Genomic DNA, 11,740 nt, shown 5'->3' with positions numbered 1-11,740 from the left:
CGCAAACAACAATGCGATAAATAATTATTTCTTTTGTTTTTGTTGCAGTTTTGTTTGGTTTGAATCTAAGTCAACGACAATGACCAGATGTTCTGGGTGAGAAGAAGATTTTACAGTGCTATAGAAGGGATGGTTAAGTATCGGTGGGTAAGACCAGTAGGGTTTCTGAATTAAGACCAGTTGGTTTTCTCATAGTAGACTTCTTATAGAAGATCATTTGGGCTTCTCATGGAAGACTTTTTTCCTCCAATAGAAGACTATTTAGGTTTCTTTATTATTTGTTTACGATTTGAACCCACACAACCACCATTATGTGACCTGGTTTCGCAGTTGGTAGCAGCTCTTCCGACATATCGGCTGTGGAGTGGAGTGGCATCTCTGTCATCGAACTTTTTTCTTTTAAATGCAACGTATTATTATTTTTTAATTTGCTTTACATTGTTGTCTTCCACTGTTCCCCTGTGTAATTACTTTATGACATTGAGTTTGCCACTGTGCTATCATAAATTAATTGGCTTTGCTTTGCTTCTGTTTCTGTTTCTACATGAAGATAAATTTTGAAACACTAACCGTATTATTGAAGAAGGTAACTGAGATAAGATGAAAGTTTATTTTTAACTGAATAAAAGTGAAAAAATACAACTTTTGTTTGTTATCCCCCATATAAATATTTGAGGTAGCACAACAACAGTGAGGACAAATATTTGTTTATCTCTTTCGAACAATAGCAAAAGTTCTTGTTGTTATGTCAAGTTGAAAAATACTTGGTGTTGTCGAAACTTAAGATGTTACCAAACAGAGATTTGTGTTGTTTTGAGGTTTGGTAATCGTTTATGATATCAAATTATGCAGAAGAAGACATCTTGTATTTTCCTACAGGTGATTTAATCCACAAACATATATAAAATCCACAAACATATTTTTTTTCCTGAGAAGAATTTGAATTTTACAATCGTCTATTTGAAAATTTAAAATTGATTATTTAATAGTTAAATATGAATCATATTATATATACTTTTTTTAATTCATATCACTATAAGTTGACAAATTGTTAGTCCATGTGTAATCTATAAGCTCTGTAGTAGGTTAATATGGCAATGTAAATATGGCAATGATTTGGTTTATTGTCTCACTTTATTTGCTCACAATTCACACTTATTAAATTTTTCTTTGTATTAAATATTGAACAAAAAAAAAAAACAAATAAAGAACAACATTTGCATGTAAAGAGAAACCTGCTAAATTTCAATAAAAACAAGTAAAAAAGTATCAGTCGGCTTTGCCGACAGAGATATACCCTCAGCCTGTGCAAATTGAAGCATTTTTTTCACAAAAAACTTTCAAAATGTTGGTCGTATGAAGCGACAAAAATGTTGATTACGATTAAAGTTCAAAAATTTTGCGGAAAAGGTACTTAAAGGAATGGGCCGACATAGACCATGGGGGTGCCATAGGGGGTTTTACACCCTTCTGGCTGTTTTCTCAAAAAGTATGGACTTGCCCCTGAAACAACTTTTACCATCGTAATTGAGGCAGCGAATGTAAGTTGCTTCAACAAAAATCAAAGTGATTCAATAGCAGGTCTTAAAGTGAACTTATCTAAAATTTTGTGTGGGAGGTACGGGATGGAGTGGATATTTGTCCACTCCATATTCCATATTCGAACCTGATCTATATCTGGTAGATATTATGAGAATGTGTAAAGTATGGACAAAGTCGGTCACTCCCATCAAGAGTTTGTGGGGTAGGTAACTGAAGGAGTGGTCCGATATGGCTTATCTACGAACTTAAACTAAGTTTGGAAACAATGTTACGAAGGCCAAATTTTGGCCGGAATCGGCATTTCCGTTCGAGAATTATCTTGCGCTTCCACCCATAAACATGGTGTCATAGGATTTGTTTTTCAACTTTCAGGCTATTTTTTCAGGAAGTATGGTCTTGCCCCTGAGGAAACTTGTACCTTCGTATAGGGGACAGTGAATTCAAGATGTTACAACAAAAACCAAGGCTATTCGAGAGCAGGTCCTAAACTGAACTTTTAAGAAATTTTGTGTGGGAGGTACTCGAAGGAGTTTACCGATTGAGTCCATAGTGGAACCTCATCTAAGTCTGGTAGAAATTTCATAATGTGCAATGTATGGACCAACTCGGTTACTTCCTTCAAGAGTTATTGCACGCACAAATTTTCCGAACATTTTCGAACTTTTGTGGGGGAGGTACCGGAAGGAGTGGACCAATATAATCCATCTTTGAACTTGAACTAAGTTTGGACAAAATATTAAGAAAGCCACATTTTGGACCGAATCGGCAGATCCGATCGAGAGTTATCATGCGCTCCAACCACTACACACGGTGTCATAGGGTTTTTTGTAACTTTCAGGCTATTTTCTGAGGAAGTATGGACTTGCCCCTAATGAAACTTACAGCGTCGTATAGAGGACAGCGAATACAACTTGCGTAAACAAAAATCAAAGCGATTCGAGACCAGGTCCTAAACTTAACTTTTCCGAAATTTTGTGTGGGAGGTACCCGAAGGAGTGGACCGATTGAGTCCATATTGGAACCTAATCTAAGTTTAGTAGAAATTACACGATGTGCAAAGTATGAACCAAATCGGTTATTCCCTATAAGAGTTATCGTGCGCACAAGTTTTGCGACAATTTTTGAACATTTGTGGGGGAGGTACCTGAAGGAGTAGACCTATATGGCCCATCTTCGAACTTAAATCGAATATGGACAAAATATTTCGATACCCAAAATTTGAACCGAATCGATTGATCCGTTCGAGAGTTATCGTGCGCACCAGCCAGCCAGACAGACGGACAGACAGACAGACGGACGGACATTTCTAGATCTACTCAAAATTGTCTGAAACGGATATCGTACAAACATACTTGGGGTCTAAAACCATTATTTCGATGAGGCACATTTTTGGTCGTATCAAAGTGTAAATACCCTCTTTAGCCTAAAGGCTGAGGGTATAACAACACTGAAAGCAAACGACAAAGTGCGAAATACAAATACAGATGATGTATTTATTATTTTATAATTTTTTTATTTGCAATTAAACACAAAGGTGAATGCAAAACGTGCTGAAAAAACGACCTAAGGTCAGAATGAAAATTAATAACATTATATTTTCAATAGTCTTCGAGAAGTCCAAGAGTGGAGATTTTTTTTTGAAAAAAAAACCCACCTGACCAGATAACCCAAAGCCAAAATCGACAAAACCTGACCTGTAACGATGGAAAGTTTCAAAATCTACCATACAACTACACGCAGAGAAGATATATTGTAGAAGCAGTCATATTCTACGAGCAAAATACGGTATTTTAAAAATCTGAAAATATATATTGTTGATTCAACAATATATTTTGTGGCAAGAATATATATTTTCAGATTTTTCAAAACCCTTTTTTTGCTCTTAGAATATGATTGCTCCACGACTTGGCCCTTCAAGGCGTGGATTTGTTAAAGAATATTTTTACTTGGCCCTTCAAGGCGTGGATTTGTTAAAGAATATTTTTACTTGGCCCTTCAAGGCGTGGATTTGTTAAAGAATATTTTTACTTGGCCCTTCAAGGCGTGGATTTGTTAAAGAATATTTTTACTTGGCCCTTCAAGGCGTGGATTTGTTAAAGAATATTTTTACTTGGCCCTTCAAGGCGTGGATTTGTTAAAGAATATTTTTACTTGGCCCTTCAAGGCGTGGATTTGTTAAAGAATATTTTTACTTGGCCCTTCAAGGCGTGGATTTGTTAAAGAATATTTTTACTTGGCCCTTCAAGGCGTGGATTTGTTAAAGAATATTTTTACTTGGCCCTTCAAGGCGTGGATTTGTTAAAGAATATTTTTACTTGGCCCTTCAAGGCGTGGATTTGTTAAAGAATATTTTTACTTGGCCCTTCAAGGCGTGGATTTGTTAAAGAATATTTTTACTTGGCCCTTCAAGGCGTGGATTTGTTAAAGAATATTTTTACTTGGCCCTTCAAGGCGTGGATTTGTTAAAGAATATTTTTACTTGGCCCTTCAAGGCGTGGATTTGTTAAAGAATATTTTTACTTGGCCCTTCAAGGCGTGGATTTGTTAAAGAATATTTTTACTTGGCCCTTCAAGGCGTGGATTTGTTAAAGAATATTTTTACTTGGCCCTTCAAGGCGTGGATTTGTTAAAGAATATTTTTACTTGGCCCTTCAAGGCGTGGATTTGTTAAAGAATATTTTTACTTGGCCCTTCAAGGCGTGGATTTGTTAAAGAATATTTTTACTTGGCCCTTCAAGGCGTGGATTTGTTAAAGAATATTTTTACTTGGCCCTTCAAGGCGTGGATTTGTTAAAGAATATTTTTACTTGGCCCTTCAAGGCGTGGATTTGTTAAAGAATATTTTTACTTGGCCCTTCAAGGCGTGGATTTGTTAAAGAATATTTTTACTTGGCCCTTCAAGGCGTGGATTTGTTAAAGAATATTTTTACTTGGCCCTTCAAGGCGTGGATTTGTTAAAGAATATTTTTACTTGGCCCTTCAAGGCGTGGATTTGTTAAAGAATATTTTTACTTGGCCCTTCAAGGCGTGGATTTGTTAAAGAATATTTTTACTTGGCCCTTCAAGGCGTGGATTTGTTAAAGAATATTTTTACTTGGCCCTTCAAGGCGTGGATTTGTTAAAGAATATTTTTACTTGGCCCTTCAAGGCGTGGATTTGTTAAAGAATATTTTTACTTGGCCCTTCAAGGCGTGGATTTGTTAAAGAATATTTTTACTTGGCCCTTCAAGGCGTGGATTTGTTAAAGAATATTTTTACTTGGCCCTTCAAGGCGTGGATTTGTTAAAGAATATTTTTACTTGGCCCTTCAAGGCGTGGATTTGTTAAAGAATATTTTTACTTGGCCCTTCAAGGCGTGGATTTGTTAAAGAATATTTTTACTTGGCCCTTCAAGGCGTGGATTTGTTAAAGAATATTTTTACTTGGCCCTTCAAGGCGTGGATTTGTTAAAGAATATTTTTACTTGGCCCTTCAAGGCGTGGATTTGTTAAAGAATATTTTTACTTGGCCCTTCAAGGCGTGGATTTGTTAAAGAATATTTTTACTTGGCCCTTCAAGGCGTGGATTTGTTAAAGAATATTTTTACTTGGCCCTTCAAGGCGTGGATTTGTTAAAGAATATTTTTACTTGGCCCTTCAAGGCGTGGATTTGTTAAAGAATATTTTTACTTGGCCCTTCAAGGCGTGGATTTGTTAAAGAATATTTTTACTTGGCCCTTCAAGGCGTGGATTTGTTAAAGAATATTTTTACTTGGCCCTTCAAGGCGTGGATTTGTTAAAGAATATTTTTACTTGGCCCTTCAAGGCGTGGATTTGTTAAAGAATATTTTTACTTGGCCCTTCAAGGCGTGGATTTGTTAAAGAATATTTTTACTTGGCCCTTCAAGGCGTGGATTTGTTAAAGAATATTTTTACTTGGCCCTTCAAGGCGTGGATTTGTTAAAGAATATTTTTACTTGGCCCTTCAAGGCGTGGATTTGTTAAAGAATATTTTTACTTGGCCCTTCAAGGCGTGGATTTGTTAAAGAATATTTTTACTTGGCCCTTCAAGGCGTGGATTTGTTAAAGAATATTTTTACTTGGCCCTTCAAGGCGTGGATTTGTTAAAGAATATTTTTACTTGGCCCTTCAAGGCGTGGATTTGTTAAAGAATATTTTTACTTGGCCCTTCAAGGCGTGGATTTGTTAAAGAATATTTTTACTTGGCCCTTCAAGGCGTGGATTTGTTAAAGAATATTTTTACTTGGCCCTTCAAGGCGTGGATTTGTTAAAGAATATTTTTACTTGGCCCTTCAAGGCGTGGATTTGTTAAAGAATATTTTTACTTGGCCCTTCAAGGCGTGGATTTGTTAAAGAATATTTTTACTTGGCCCTTCAAGGCGTGGATTTGTTAAAGAATATTTTTACTTGGCCCTTCAAGGCGTGGATTTGTTAAAGAATATTTTTACTTGGCCCTTCAAGGCGTGGATTTGTTAAAGAATATTTTTACTTGGCCCTTCAAGGCGTGGATTTGTTAAAGAATATTTTTACTTGGCCCTTCAAGGCGTGGATTTGTTAAAGAATATTTTTACTTGGCCCTTCAAGGCGTGGATTTGTTAAAGAATATTTTTACTTGGCCCTTCAAGGCGTGGATTTGTTAAAGAATATTTTTACTTGGCCCTTCAAGGCGTGGATTTGTTAAAGAATATTTTTACTTGGCCCTTCAAGGCGTGGATTTGTTAAAGAATATTTTTACTTGGCCCTTCAAGGCGTGGATTTGTTAAAGAATATTTTTACTTGGCCCTTCAAGGCGTGGATTTGTTAAAGAATATTTTTACTTGGCCCTTCAAGGCGTGGATTTGTTAAAGAATATTTTTACTTGGCCCTTCAAGGCGTGGATTTGTTAAAGAATATTTTTACTTGGCCCTTCAAGGCGTGGATTTGTTAAAGAATATTTTTACTTGGCCCTTCAAGGCGTGGATTTGTTAAAGAATATTTTTACTTGGCCCTTCAAGGCGTGGATTTGTTAAAGAATATTTTTACTTGGCCCTTCAAGGCGTGGATTTGTTAAAGAATATTTTTACTTGGCCCTTCAAGGCGTGGATTTGTTAAAGAATATTTTTACTTGGCCCTTCAAGGCGTGGATTTGTTAAAGAATATTTTTACTTGGCCCTTCAAGGCGTGGATTTGTTAAAGAATATTTTTACTTGGCCCTTCAAGGCGTGGATTTGTTAAAGAATATTTTTACTTGGCCCTTCAAGGCGTGGATTTGTTAAAGAATATTTTTACTTGGCCCTTCAAGGCGTGGATTTGTTAAAGAATATTTTTACTTGGCCCTTCAAGGCGTGGATTTGTTAAAGAATATTTTTACTTGGCCCTTCAAGGCGTGGATTTGTTAAAGAATATTTTTACTTGGCCCTTCAAGGCGTGGATTTGTTAAAGAATATTTTTACTTGGCCCTTCAAGGCGTGGATTTGTTAAAGAATATTTTTACTTGGCCCTTCAAGGCGTGGATTTGTTAAAGAATATTTTTACTTGGCCCTTCAAGGCGTGGATTTGTTAAAGAATATTTTTACTTGGCCCTTCAAGGCGTGGATTTGTTAAAGAATATTTTTACTTGGCCCTTCAAGGCGTGGATTTGTTAAAGAATATTTTTACTTGGCCCTTCAAGGCGTGGATTTGTTAAAGAATATTTTTACTTGGCCCTTCAAGGCGTGGATTTGTTAAAGAATATTTTTACTTGGCCCTTCAAGGCGTGGATTTGTTAAAGAATATTTTTACTTGGCCCTTCAAGGCGTGGATTTGTTAAAGAATATTTTTACTTGGCCCTTCAAGGCGTGGATTTGTTAAAGAATATTTTTACTTGGCCCTTCAAGGCGTGGATTTGTTAAAGAATATTTTTACTTGGCCCTTCAAGGCGTGGATTTGTTAAAGAATATTTTTACTTGGCCCTTCAAGGCGTGGATTTGTTAAAGAATATTTTTACTTGGCCCTTCAAGGCGTGGATTTGTTAAAGAATATTTTTACTTGGCCCTTCAAGGCGTGGATTTGTTAAAGAATATTTTTACTTGGCCCTTCAAGGCGTGGATTTGTTAAAGAATATTTTTACTTGGCCCTTCAAGGCGTGGATTTGTTAAAGAATATTTTTACTTGGCCCTTCAAGGCGTGGATTTGTTAAAGAATATTTTTACTTGGCCCTTCAAGGCGTGGATTTGTTAAAGAATATTTTTACTTGGCCCTTCAAGGCGTGGATTTGTTAAAGAATATTTTTACTTGGCCCTTCAAGGCGTGGATTTGTTAAAGAATATTTTTACTTGGCCCTTCAAGGCGTGGATTTGTTAAAGAATATTTTTACTTGGCCCTTCAAGGCGTGGATTTGTTAAAGAATATTTTTACTTGGCCCTTCAAGGCGTGGATTTGTTAAAGAATATTTTTACTTGGCCCTTCAAGGCGTGGATTTGTTAAAGAATATTTTTACTTGGCCCTTCAAGGCGTGGATTTGTTAAAGAATATTTTTACTTGGCCCTTCAAGGCGTGGATTTGTTAAAGAATATTTTTACTTGGCCCTTCAAGGCGTGGATTTGTTAAAGAATATTTTTACTTGGCCCTTCAAGGCGTGGATTTGTTAAAGAATATTTTTACTTGGCCCTTCAAGGCGTGGATTTATTAAAGAATATATTTACTTGCGTGGATTTATTAAAAAATATTTTTATTTGGCCCTTCACGGCGTGGATTTATAAAATTTTTTTTTCCTTGCCCTTCATGGCGTGGATTTATTAAAAAATTTTTTTACCTTGCCCTTCACGGCGTGGATTTATTAAAGAATATTTTTACTTGGCCCTTCAAGGCATGGATTTATTAAAAAATATTTTTACTTGGCCCTTCAAGGCTTGGATTTATTAAAGAATATTTTACTTGGCCCTTCAAGGCTTGGATTTATTAAAGAATATTTTACTTGGCCCTTCATGGCATGGATTTATTATACCCTCAGCCTTTAGGCTATGAAGGGTATATACACTTTCATACGGGCAAAATTTGCCTCATCGAAATAATGGTTTTAGACCCTAAGTATGTTTGGACGAAATGTGTTTCAGACAATTTGGAGTCGATTGAGCAATGTCCGTCCGTCTGTCTGTCTGCCTGTCTGGCTGGCTGGAGCGCACGATAACTCTCGAACGGATAAACCGATTCGGTTCAAATTTCGGCTTTCGTAATATTTTACCCAAACTTAGTTTAAGTTCGAAGATGGGCTATATCGGTCCACTCCTTCCGGTACCTCCCCCACAAAAGTTCGAAAATGTTCGGAAACTTTGTGCACACGATAATACTTGAAGGGAGTAACCGATTTGATTCATACTTTGCCCATCGTGAAATGTGTACCAGACTTAAATAAGGTTTCAATATGGACTCAATCGGTCCACTCTTTCGGGTACCTGCCACACAAAATTATGGAAAAGTTCAGTTTAGGGCCATCTCTCGAATCGCTTTGATTTTTGTTTTAGCAACTTGTATTCACTGCCCCCCATACTACGGTACAGGTTTCATCAGGGGTAAATCCATACTTCCTGAGAAAATAGAGTGAAAGTTGCAAAAAACCCCTATGACACCGTGTGAGGTGGTTGGAGCGCAAGATAACTTTCGAACGGATCTGCCGATTCGATCCAAAATTTGGCCTTCGTAATATTTTGTCCAAACATAGTTTAAGTTCGAAGATAAGCCACATCGGTCCACTCCTTCAGGTACCTCCCCACAAAAGTTCAAAAATGTTTGGAAAATTTGTTCATACGGTAACTCTTGAAGGGAGTGGCCTAATTGGTCCATACACATCCTAATATATCTACTAGATATAGATCAAGTTCAAATATGAACTATATTTGTCCACTCCATCCGGTACCTTCCACACAAAATTTCGGATAAGTTCACTTTAAGACCTGCTATCGAATCACTTTGATTTTTGTTGAAACAACTTGCAATCGCTGCCTCAATTACGATGGTAAAAGTTTTTTTAGGGGTAAGTCCATACTTCTTGAGCAAACAGCACGAAGAGTGTAAAATAAATATAAAAATAAAAAAAATAAATGTCGATCCACTCCTTTTAGTATCTCCTCCGCAAAAAGTTTGATCTTTAATCCTAATCAACATATTTGTCGGTTCAAAGTTCAAAATTTTTAAAACCCCCTAAATACATACGTATTTTGGAAAAAAAATTGTTTCAATATACACAGGCTGAGGGTATATCTCTGTCGGCAAAGCCGACTGATACTTTTTTACTTGTTAAAGAATATTTTTACTTGGCCCTTCAAGGATTTATTAAAGAATATTTTTACTTGGAACTTCAAAGCGTGGATTTATTAAAGAATATATTTACTTGGCCCTTTAAGACGAGGATTTTTTAAAGAATATTTTTATTTGGCCCTTCAAGGAGTGGATTTGTTATTTGGCCCTTCAGGCGTGGATTTATTAAAGAATATATTTTCTTGGCCCTTCAAGGCGTGGATTTGTTATTTGGCCCTTCAAGGCGTCGATTTGTTAAAGAATATTTTAACTTGGCCCTTCAAGGCGTGGATTTATTAAAAAATATTTTTACTTGGTCCCTCAAGGCGTGGATTCATTAAAGAATATTTTTATCTGGCCCTTCAAGGCGTGGATTTATTAAAGAATATATTTACTTGGCCCTTCAAGGCGTGGATTTGTTATTTGGCCCTTTAAGGCGTGGATTTGTTATTTGGCCCTTCAAGGCGTGGATTTGTTATTTGGCCCTTCAAGGCGTGGATTTGTTATTTGGCCCTTCAAGGCGTGGATTTGTTATTTGGCCCTTCAAGGCGTGGATTTGTTATTTGGCCCTTCAAGGCGTGGATTTGTTATTTGGCCCTTCAAGGCGTGGATTTATTAAAGAATATTTTTACTTGGCCCTTCAGGGCGTGGATTTATTAAAGAATATATTTATTTGGCCCTTCAAGGCGTGGATTTATTAAAGAATATATTTACTTGGCCCTTCAAGGCGTGGATTTGTTAAAGAATATTTTTACTTGGACCTTCAAGGCGTGGATTTATAAAAGAATATTTTTACTTGGCCCTTCAAGGCGTGGATTTATTAAAGAATATTTTTGCTTGGCCCTTCAAGGCGTGGATTTATTAAAGAATATTTTTACTTGGCCCTTCAAGTCGTGGATTTGTTAAAGAATATTTTTACTTGGCCCTTCAAGGCGTGGATTTATTAAAAAATAGTTCTACTTGGCCCTTCAAGGCATGGATTTATTAAAAAATAGTTCTACTTGGCCCTTCAAGGCATGGATTTGTTAAAGAATATTTTTACTTGAAAGAAGGGGTGCTTCTATAGACCCTTTATGAAAGGAAGGGTGCTTCTATAGACCCTTTATGAAAGAAAGGATGCTTCTATAGACCATTTATGAAAAAAGGGTGCTTCTATAGACCCTTAATGAAAAAAAGGGTGCTTCCATAGACCCTTTATGAAAGAAAGTGTGCTTCCATAGACCCTTTATGAAAGAAAGTGTGCTTCTATAGACCCTTTCTGAATGATAGGGTGCTTCTATAAACCCTTTATGAATGAAAGGGTGCTTCTATAGACCCTTTATGCAAGAAAGTGTGCTTCTATATACTAGAAACTACAATGCTCATAGATGGGAAATATCAAGAAACAAAAAAAAAAAAAAAAATCGCCGGAGGGATTTTCAAATAAATCGCGACTTCTTCACGATTTTGCTTGGAAACCGCGAGTCCAATGTAAATGGTGCTAAAGAAAATGTTATAGCTGTGAAAATTCTCCACAAGATTGACGTTTCTGATATTTTCGTAGGTTTTACCGTTTTTGGGATATAGAAGCTCAAATTGAGACAATGCACTGCCTGTATCGCCCTTTTATAAAACAATATGATGAAGGGTGCGCCTTAACTAACTTTTAATGAAAACCTCTTACACAGGGGAAGTTTTTGTGAATTCTGAAACAGCTGTGTTCGTAGATGAGAAAAATTCCAAAACTAGAAAGAAAATGTTGTAGGGATTTTTAAATAAATCGCGGTAAAAATTCACATTTTTAGGTGTTTTTATGTTTTCACGATTTTGCTTGGAAGCCGCAAGTCCTATCGGAACGGGACTAATGAAAATTTTGTAGCTGTGAAAATTCTCTACAAGACTGACCTTTATGTCTTTTCGTAGGTTTTTCCATTTTTGAGATATAGAGGTTCAGTTCAAATTTTTAG

The 11,740-nt window shown here is 36.4% G+C and overlaps 1 protein-coding gene across 10 annotated transcripts in view; it reads right to left on the bottom strand.

Annotated features, from left to right (window-relative positions):
- The window catches only part of LOC141398470 (atrial natriuretic peptide receptor 2), a 513,388-nt gene that overhangs the window by 74,045 nt on the left and 427,603 nt on the right, over positions 1-11,740 (bottom strand). The window lies entirely within an intron of this gene.

Source organism: Musca autumnalis, unplaced genomic scaffold (genome assembly GCF_047663935.1).
Source record: "Musca autumnalis isolate F117 unplaced genomic scaffold, ASM4766393v1 scaffold_1, whole genome shotgun sequence".
NCBI lineage: Eukaryota > Metazoa > Arthropoda > Insecta > Diptera > Muscidae > Musca > Musca autumnalis.
Note: the sequence above shows the minus strand (reverse complement) of the source record. Positions and strands in the feature narration are given on the sequence as shown.